The sequence below is a fragment of the Eleginops maclovinus genome, chromosome 7 (genome assembly GCF_036324505.1).
Source record: "Eleginops maclovinus isolate JMC-PN-2008 ecotype Puerto Natales chromosome 7, JC_Emac_rtc_rv5, whole genome shotgun sequence".
In the NCBI taxonomy this organism is placed as follows: Eukaryota; Metazoa; Chordata; class Actinopteri; order Perciformes; family Eleginopidae; genus Eleginops; species Eleginops maclovinus.
The window spans coordinates 14452764-14464211 of NC_086355.1; positions in this window are offsets into that span (position 1 = coordinate 14452764).

The window sequence follows — 11448 nt, forward strand, 5'->3', positions numbered from 1 at the left end:
CGATATCCACGTAAAAGTAGGTCTGCTTCATGATAATCCTCCCAGGACTCACCTTTTGGAGACAAACAGTTCACGTCCAGTGGCATGCAGCACAGATAGAGAGACAGAGACAGAGAAAAGAACAGCTAGAAAAAAATCCTCTGTAGCGTTCCCGAGAATCCGGAGTCAATTCAATATTTCCCCACGACGCAGGTGAATGTTAGAAAGCTGCAGTCAGTCTTGTTGCGTGCGTGTATACATCCAGCGGTTTCATGTCAAATAAAAATCCAGAAGGGTAGAAGTAGGAACAATTAAACCAAATGGGATTGAAGCCAGTCATTGTTTGTTTTTCGATTTATCGGCAGAGGTGGCATTCAGCGTCAGCAGGCGAGACTGAGGCGGGAGCGCTCCGACTTGCAGCACCTCGGAGAGCGACTGTCTCCTGCGTCCTGCACTGAGCAGAGCAGAGCGCCCCCCGTCCCCCAACGTCACCCACAGACACAACAACTCACATCCCACGATCCGAGGACAACTCCGGCTGCTTTTTTCCAACTGGTCCTGTCAGAGGTAAAGGCTAAAATCAAGTCAAACGGAGAAGTAATTCATTAGTAGTCTCAGATACGCAGCTGGAGGTAGGCTATGTATGCCTTTTTCTTGTATCTGTAAACTGGCGCTCCTGTGTTTATGTTTGTGTTATCATTAAAGACCTGTTCATGTGTGTGTGCATGCGCATGTGCGAGTGTCTTCACACATGACCTGCAGCATGTTTCCATGACTCAGTCGTTATGTGCAGCACAGTATACAGACACTCATTTTTTGTTTTCATTTTTACCATGCATGGCAAAGAGGTAGTTCGACTCGTCAAGCAACTACAACAACAGAAAAATGACAGTATGGCATCCGCTTTGTTTTACAGATGGTAGCCCGTAGGGGCCACTGCCTGACTACATTCAGTCTGAGAACAGATGACTGAGTGAGACCCGAAAGACCAACACTTAATTAGCTTCTCCCATGAGTAATCACATACATCTTATAACCTCAACCTTATGGCATGTGTTGTTCAAATATGTGTTCACAGCCTTTATTTTATAATGATTAAAACCTTGTATTATATTTAGAGCTTTGTTAATCCAAACACATGCAATACCTAAGGCAACTCAGTCGAAAACTAATTTCTACAAAGTATGGCAAATGGTACAGTTACATCTGCTGTCTCTTGACCTATCATGGAAGGTCAAATCCAACATTAACAGCCCAATTAAAACAATATATTACTGAATTAAGGCAGGAATTCTGAGTTTTAATTGCAGTTTTTTCTACCTTCTTTAGAAATTATTTACATAGTTAGTTTTGTATATGACCAGATTTAATACACCACAATAGCAACATGTAAGCGTTCACAGATATATATTCAGAACCTCTTTGCAGCACAGCTAGATACACCATCTTATTTATGTACATATGTTGAAAAATACATGAAGGCGTTACATCCACACTTGACATGACCAGCGTTAAACCCATCATCCCATGTTGATTTCCCTCATTAAATCTTCACTTATCACAGAGGAGGAGTTTTACATAAAGAGAATCTGACAAGTTAGAGACCTTAATTGTCGGAGACAGCCAAGATGTGGATTGTGCAAATATGGCTACAGTTCAACATCATAAGATGTCCTTAATATAGCAAGTGTGTATGCTCATTAATGCATGGGCATATCCTGTGTATCGTCTCCTCTGAATATGATTCTGTGCCGCAAACAGCAAAGCCTGCTCTCAGCTAATATTTGTCAAGCAAATTCAGCATCAAGCTCAGGCTGGATGACATTCAACCTCCGTTACCTAAAGTCTAACTCTAAAGAGCAATGTGTTAGCGACTCCTGTCAGATACACCCCACTAATCATTTCCCTAAGTAAATGTAAATGTTCAAAACTTTGAATTATATGATCTCTATCATTACACTTTGGTTAAGTCACTCAGGTTGTGAAACAGTGCAGCCAGGGCCTTTGGAAGTGCTCATGCGGGGGTTAGTTATCTTTAAAAGGTGGCAGGTGTTTGAAATGCAGATGCCTGCAACGCTGCAATCACAACAACACCAATGGCAAGCAGGGGTTTGTGAGACTCATGGTAATACGTGCACAGTGCATAATTACTGTGTCAGCGGAAACATTTAGTAGGCAAACGCAGGGCAAACTGAGGTTACACTGTTAACTTTTCTTCCTGACTTGATACAAAAGTGTGGAAAGCATATTTATATTACATTATTGTGTGTGCTTTTATCTTCAGCTCCTGTAATACGGGCTGCTACTCTTCATCATTTAAAATCTCTATTTGACTTCAAGTTGGATGTGTGGGCTGCATTTTCCACCTCACTCTAACAAGACTTGGTTTCCCCTTCACGTTATGCCTCCCCCACAAACAGATGCGTTTTGTGACAGATTAGGAAACTGTTAATAACATCTAATTATCCCTTGTGGTTTGTACAGGCCCGTCTTTCTCACAAAGCCTGTCTTTCCTCTCAGACTCTGTCCAATACATGCATGTTTTTCTGGGATAAAAACATGCTTTTTCCATCCTATACTACTACTCCGTGTTTAACTATTCACCACAACCCCCATTACTCACATCCCTTCCCCTACTCTCTGTACAGAAATATCTTGGCCGTTGACCTGGTTACAAAGAAAAGAAACAATTATGGGTCGGCAAGCCTCTCATTTTGCTCCCTTTTCTCACCCACCTATCCGCAATGGAGCCATATCACATATACATTTATATATATATCGTTTATTAAATCCGACACTACACTTGGGTAAATGTTGGATCCTAATGTGAGATGTGTAGTGTAAGACAGCCGGCCAGCTACTCTAGCATGCCATGGTCCATTAGGCCTTCACTGTGGCTCACAAAAAACATGGGGTGACTGTTATAAAACATTAGACTACCTGTGTGTTACTGCTCGGTGGTGAAGTAGAATTGTAAGTGTTACAATACTTTCATATGCCATTTTCCTGAGCCCACAGAGTGTTTACAGCTCAATTTTTGTTGCGGTGAGGCAAACAATTCCCAGCCCACAAGACTGGTTTCCAATTCAATCAGCTAATGGAGAAGGAGCTCCTCATCCCCCTGCGTCCTGCCTTCTACCACCTCCGTTTTCCTGCAGCAACACATTCACTGCAGCGGAGTCTGTACCTAATGTTATAATGGTTCAGCCATTAGGGCTACATTTACAGCCTGCTAGCAGGTCTTAGGCATTATATTCGGTCACGGCTATTCACGCTACTTATTAAGCTGAATGCTAGAGAGGGAGAGAGCAGAGTGAGCTGAATAAAGTGAGAGAGAGGAAACAGATAGTAAGAGGGAAGGTGGGCCTCGGGCGACTTAAGGCTTTTGTGTTAGTGAAGAATACTTTTTTCCTCTTCCATGGAAGTATGGTTAATAAAGCAAAGGCTTTGTGTTAATGTCTCTAGAAGTGAAATTCACATTGAAATTGTGGCTCTCACTTGCTATATTCAGTCAGTCCTTCACATTAGTACTAGTTGTACACTTTTACTGTGACAAATGCAATCTTTGGCTTGAACTTCTGCAATCCCTTGCTGATTTGACCCTGTAACAATGGAAATTAATCTCTCTCTGGCTGATCCAAAAGTCTACCAAAGCCTTCCTATTATGTTGAATGCATTACCAATTATATCATCTTTATTTTATAGATTTTTCAAACAATCACCTGAACAAGGTACATACAGTATTGTATCCACAAAGTGAGACATTTGTTACAGTACATCATGTCCTGATCCAAAAATGTCAAATATAACAGTTATGTAAGTAGAAATTGTAAGAAATATGTATACAATGATGTTGAAGATATACTGTAAATAGCATAGGTTTAAATCACAATATTCAATATGATACTGCAAAAGAGTGACACATAAGATATATTTAGCAACCTTAAAGATATTTAATGGGAAACTAAAGGATATACTGAAAGTATAAAGGGTAATACATTCAAACTGAGCGTTTCATGTAATCTTGCATAGCCTGTATTGAAAGTGTTTTGATTTAAGCTTGCATTCCAGAGAAAAGCTTGCCAACACTGTTTCACCCCATCCACTTTCCCCTGTGGTCCTATAAACTACATCCTGTATTACATGGCACACTGGTTGCTACATCCAAAAGCCCTTCTAAAGCTAGGGGGAAGGTGTTCCATTGGCTTTTTAGGATGAGTTAATTTGGTGGCAACGGTGAATAGGGAAGAAATTCGTGCTTTGGTGTCAGTTTGCTGGTGAATCGCGGGTCTCCCTGTGATACTTATTATTATCCCAGCTGTGTGTAACGGTGCCCCTGTGGGTGCAGGCATTTCCCACCGAGTTAGAATAAGAGCTCTCTTCTCCTCCCATAGGGGACCTGTAGAGACTCTCTGATTTGCTTTCTCTAAAGGCTGACGTTGCTCCAGCAGCTCCAGGGAGGCACTGAGCACTGACACTGTGTCGCTGTGGTTGGTTGCCTCTTAATGACTCTACTGCTTTAGACATGCAAATACATTTGAAGTGGAGAGGAGGCCGGGAGGGACATTTGATGCATGAGTCACATACAATATATTGGATTCTACAGCGTTATCTGTGAATAAGTTATATGTGTATTAATGAATGAATGGATTAACAGAGTGCATATGGTTATCTGAGATGTGTCAGCATACACTGTGAGAATCCACCTTCTTGAATTTCGGTTTCAGGATAGTAATAAAAGGCTGAAATGTGAAACACAAGCGTAAATAGAGAAAACTCATAAAATTGCTGGTAGTGATCAAAACATTTTCATATTTAAGGAATTATTCTTGTGGTCCTTATTTATGGGTAACATTACTCATTACTGTATTGTTGTCCCTGTTTTTGTTGTGTAAATTACAGCAGAATAATAAAAGGAGTTGCTTTTGCTTTAGTTCTCTTCTACACGTTGTTATTCTTGAGCATGCATGTGTTCCCCTCCTCAGAAAATACTCTAAGAACAAGAGGCATAAGGCTGTGTTTATTTTCCCTTCTTTTTCAGCTTAAAAAACATTTGCCACTTTCTCTTGTAAACAGTTGTGCATATGTATCCACTCATTTAAAGCAAGGCAAGTATTGAAATGTTTTATCAGTAAATGCTTAATGGCTCAACACCATATATATAATTAATAGTAATTGACAGCAATTGCTTGCAGAACTTAAATTGCCGTTGTCACCAAACAAGTTTGGCGGGAATCTTGATGCTGTAAAATATGTGTCTGAGTTGATGTGACAAAACATTTACTAAATGTCACAATCAGTCGTTTCGCTTTGAATACTTTTTAACATGATAATTACATGCAAGCAGTGTGGGTGTAGCCTCATTTTAATCGTAAGTGACAATCATTCAAACTCAGTTGCATAGGTGACGCCCATAACTCCTCACCACAGGCTGCACACTCCTGCTGCTCAGGGATAATACTGAGTGTTTTGAGTTGGCATCACAGTGACATGGTGTGTTACAGACTGAACTTCCTCTGATTTCGCGATACTCATGAGGCACTGGGGAGGTGTAATGCTTTCCAGCATTTGGCAGCCACTTACCGTGATTGGCACTACATACAAAGGCATTTTGTCATGGTGTACTTTTGGTGTACTTTTTTTAATAGTTGGCATCTACAATAACACTAACCCTTGTTGATTTGAACGACTAAATTGTAGCTTTTGTTGTTTCAGACAAAATTCGGATGGTAGTTAACATCAAAACTTAAAGGGTACATTTTTTCTTAGGAGCAGAATCTGCATTTACATAAAAATCATTGCTAGACTGTGATGACAAAAGTATTTCAATATTTTCTTTCTGTCACTGTATTTTTTTAGTTTTATCAATCTGACGTGAACAGTTTTTAATCCGATTAAAAGTGAGTATTCACTTCCTGTGAGTGAGGCACATTTCATTTATGTGATTAAAATGATGCTTGGATTTGGTATGAACAAATCTACTGGGTACCAGCAGTAAATCAGTTATAGTATTAATCTTGCGCTGTTAATCCCAGTTCCACGTTGTATCATGATTGTGAGCATACTGTGAAAACGACATGGCACAGTTGAGGTTGAAAAACCTGATTGAAAGGAGAAATTATGTAATGACAGGGATATATTAAATCATTTTGATGATCTACCTTTTTTTATATAACACATTTCACACAAATTACAAACTGAATAATACAACAGGTTTCAAAACCGAAAGAGAATGGAATGAACTACTGTAAATACCAGGAACTAACAACGTGATGAAACAGCTAAATACACTACATTTGATAAAACATATGTAGAGAAAATCAAGTTTAAAAAAATGGATTAAAAATGAAAACTGATTTTGCAGCCCTGATCTCTGCAGTACAGTAGGTTCATTTCAGAATCCAGGGGCCCTGCTGGCAAAGGCTCTTGCACAATTCTATGAATAATGCAAACATCATACAGCCCATTTGAACCACTGTTTCTTACTACAGACAAGGGATACTGTTACATCTTACACATAACCATACAAATCTTAAATATTGGCCAGTGTCTGCTTTTGGGACTTTGATGTTGTGATATTTTTGCACCTAAAGATACCGCTTTACACATTAAACATTTCTTTCATGTGTAAAAGTAATGTCTGAGCCTCATTAAAGCCGCTGAAAGGCAGAGAGAACACCAAGCTGCTGCCGTGGCAACAGAGCAAATATAAATTATTAACAGCATGTATTCTAGTTGACCAACACTGCACAAACAGCGGTTACTGGTTGGCCATAGGGGCTACATTAAGACTGTTTCCTAGTAATGTAAATATCAAATCAATATATTGTGATGTATCAGCTTATGGTTGAAAATCCAGTTGCATTGAGTTGAAAAACATTGACTTGTTTCAATCGATGAGTGTTGCATTAAAACAACAGGCTGACCTCCACTGGAGACCATAACTTTCACTGGTTTATCAATGTTTATAGCAAGAGTTGTGGTCATCATGTTTAGTGTTGAAACATGTAGTAGTGAAGTGGGTTGGAACCATAGCTCATACAAATGATATGGTCTTGAAAAGTTGTTTAGCGTTATCTGCTTGTAACTTTTTCCTGTATTTAACTTTTTGGCCTTTTTGAAGAAAAGTGTAGGAGCATCAGTCAACTTCTACAACATGCAAATAAGACACACACAAAGATGGGTGCACATACTCACACTTCCTTACTTGCCTCATTTCCCTTGCTGTTAGTCTGATGATACAGTGATCTATTTCCAACCTTTTGCAAAAAAAACTTTAGCCCCAGTCTTAAGGCTGCTAAAATTAATTTGGCTTCTGAAAGTATTACATCTCATATTGATGGAAAAATAACCCAGGATATTTCTGAGCAAATATATAAATGCCCGTTTTCACTGTAGATGTCGAATGAGGCACATAAACAGAAAACCATGTGTTTATCCCAAATAAAAAAACACTTTAATGTGTATTATTAGAGAATGGATGTCTTTTCAAAGCTTCACTTCAAGATGTGCAATGTCAATCTACCCATCAGCTGTTATGAATGTCTCTGTTTACCAAGATGGCAGGCGAATATTCCTCATGCTAATGTGTGATATTAGTCTAATGGCGTGTGGTGGATCTGAACAGCTGGCTGATCTTGTTGGCTTGATAATTAGTCAGCAGCATACGGAAGAGTTACTGCATGCGTCCTCCCTCCATCCTCCCTATGTCTGCCGTTCAGAAACTTTTTCTCAAAGGAGAGCTGGTTTCCAGCAGAATCAAACCCCTGCTCACAGCAGGGATTTTCCTCTCCCCCATCTCTCATTCTGCTTGTCCCCCACTTCATCAGCGCTCTTTCTTGCATCTAACGCCACTGATTCTTGCAGATGCAGAGGAGGGAATAGTTACCCACTGAGGTGCTGACATCACTGCTGCAGATGGCAGAATGTGGATTTGTGCACTCTACTAATAAGACCAGGTGTTTCACCACAAGAGACACTGCATCTTAAATAGGCCTGCAAATGAAATGTTGAGTGTGTGTAAGGTGCAGAAAGCCCAGCATCTGGAAATATTTTAATATTCATGCTTTATCCATTTATGAAAGTATTTTCCAAACACACCCCCACTGATTCCTGACTTGTTGACTAATTGTTCAGCGAGTTGAGCGATGACAAGAACTAGAGCAAAACTGTGACAAATAGATTTTCCCCAGGCGCAGTTTACTCTAGCTACATATTGAATAAGGTCAACAAGCATCCGGATTTATCAGTCATTATACAAGCAGAGTTAATGGTGGACCAGTCTTCACTGCTGTATGCCATCTCATAATATCCATAGAACAACCTGCTGCTGGCACAGTGGTGCAGTCAGTATAGTGCCAGTAAGTTATTGGTGTTGTTACACCCTAAAACAATATGTGTTTACCATAAAAGGACTATGAGCTGTATCTGCTGTGACTGTGTCCGCCTCATTTAAAATAACAAACAGAGTGCCTCCACCTCATTATAGTTTGTGATACTCTAAATCAAGGCCTTTTGCAAATATCCTATCATTGTTTAATTAATTACTGTCAAACTGCATCGGGTGCTATTGGGTGCTTTGACTTGTGTCCCCTAGAACCCCTATACATAATATACATGTTGATTGTTTGTAAAAAAGAACAAATTAAAACAGAAACAAATGACATAAAGTTCCTATGGACTCATATGTCAACAAAGTCATAACGTCATGCCACTTGGGTCTGCAGGTACCCAACATGGGAGATGAGGCTTATATGGTGTTGAATAATTCCTTCAATCCTGAACATGTCAAAGTCAAAGCCATCTTTTTTATCAATTCCACTATTTGTCTTACACAGATATGGTGATCGAAATTCTGTTTCTCACCATCCCAGAGAATAAAAGTATATACAAATAAATATATACTGTACATATGTACAGTATACATACACACCTTTAGACCAACTTATATACGTGAGTCCAAGTGAGCGTTTTTGCTGGAACTGACCTTGGTTTCACAACACTTTTCTGTCCATATTCAAATATTTCCCTCCCACTCTTGTTTTATAATATCACTTACTCCTCATTTCATACAAAGCGTGGTATTTTTTGACAATTACATAAACCTTGAAATTGATCACGGAACCACAAATCAATCTGCCAGTAACTTAGGGCCAAACAACTCAACATGTGACTCTGTATTAACCATTTTCATTAGTACATCGCTGATATCGTTGCATGAATAAAATACAAATAAAATCGAGGTCACTGTCACATTATAATGAGACCTTGTTACACAAGATGTCTTTACCTGCATATTTACTCAAGACATTTTTCCTGCATACTAATCTCTAAATGTTCTATTATTGCTGATTTACAGTGGATGCTCTGTAAATGCTCATTGGGAGACATGATGGCGCAAACAATGATAACATTAGTCACTGACTAGAAATGAACAGTTACATCTCTTCTTGTTAAGGAGGATTTACTAATCCCTGGCACTCCCATGGCTTTGACATGCCACTCGTCCATAGCTAAAAATGATCTAATTCATCTAAAATAACCTTCTGTGTTTGAGACCATCCAACAAATAATGAGACACAAACCATGTCTATGCCAGACTGATTTTTAAGTGTGCAGCTCTTTTGTTTCAAAATGCTTCTAAGTGTACGCACATTAAGATCAACGTAGTTTTCTCATTAATACCAAAGTCTTACCGTGTCTCGTCCCAAACATGATGCAAAACTCTATTCATTTTGGAAACTGATAATTGTCTGCTTCTCCGACATAGACTTTAGAGCTTGCTCTTTAGGCTGTAATGGTTTCTTTTTGTTGTTATAGCAAGACATTATCTTCATTATGAAAAACTCAGCACATTTTATGCCATAGAGAATTATGATTTCCCCATTAAACAGAATATAAAATGAGCAGAGTTCAAAACTGATTTTATATCTAAACTAAGTCATATAACTGTATTTATATACTGCACTCATATAGTGAGGAGATGGCCACACAGCTAGCCTTAAGTACAGCTTTTATTGTACATTTTCCCCTGCAGTTGTTTCCTGTAATAACAAAAAGAAAAACCAACATCTTTGTTAAAAATAGCACAAAAGAACATGTTATGTTTTTTCAGATATTGGATTTCCCTATTTCCTGGGAGTATTGTCCAAAGTAGTGTCAGCATTTATTATCACATGTTTCTATCTATGTATGCATTTCTTTCCCCCACGATGTTTTCATTAAAATATTTTATATAACAATACAAAAAAACGTATTAAAAACAAACATGCTCCCTTTGTCTAATACAAGGCAATCATTAGAAAACATTCGGCAGAAATCTCGGGAACTGCACCGGCAATACTTCATTTCATTCTCTTGAACTTCACATCAATTTAGATCCTTTACATTATAAATGAAGGGCCTCCATACAATCTCAAATACATGCTGTCTAGCTCTTAATATATAGGATATCTTTTCCAAATGTATTTTGGACTACTAATTAATCATTGAATTAAGACATGGCATACTGTAATGCAAGCTACGCATTTCATCACTGTTTCTGCTCTTCGCTCCTTTTAGGGGCAGCTTACTATTTACGTGACCTTCTCTTTGGCTATTGAATATGAACAATGGGATTTTCTCTTAACTTGAGAGAATATGGTGTAGAAAGCCTGGTGCATTATTAGCACTTCTGAAGCTTCAATCTGTGCATGTTTATATTTAGAATCAATCTGAACTTTCACTATCAGATTACTTATTTTGAATTTTTTTAATCAACCAAAACTAACCATCCCTATACAGTTTACATGTTCCACTTATTTTCACACACTGCATAGCAAAGCACATACCATTGATTGATGTTGTTTGTTCAATAAATGTCTACACCCATTAAGATGAGAGCTAAAACAGTGGTCATGGGGTTTAATTTTTCACTCGGCTGTACAATATGCTTCTAATGCTGTCTCCTGTGGCGTATCTTCAAAGCATGACATGAATACCAATACCATGTGGGAAAGACCATCTCTCAAATCTGGACTACTAATTGGGAGATCCACCTAAAAAATATTTTGTGGTGATGTAAGCTCTGAGGAGTTACATTTTCCAAACTGGAACTGGTCCATTACACCAAATGCTCACAAATATCCTTTAATAATCACCACTTACTCTCAGAGACTTTGGCGTTTCCATCAGACTTAAGTGTAATTGGGATACTGCCCCAAGATCACAAGAATAGCAAATGAGAATTTCATTTTGGTGTAGGCATCTGCCTTCATTTGCATCACAATTACCCTACAAATTAATTCTTAATTCCTATTTTGGCATTCCACTGCTCTTGTGTTTGTTCTGAATAATTTGATGTGGAACCATTAACAGGGTTTTTAATATGAGGTCTGCCTGTGAATGGGGCCAATCTAATGTTTTGAAGTCAGTTGAAATTAGTCTGCGTGTGTTAAAAGCCAGACTGACTGCTTAAATATTCACAACTTT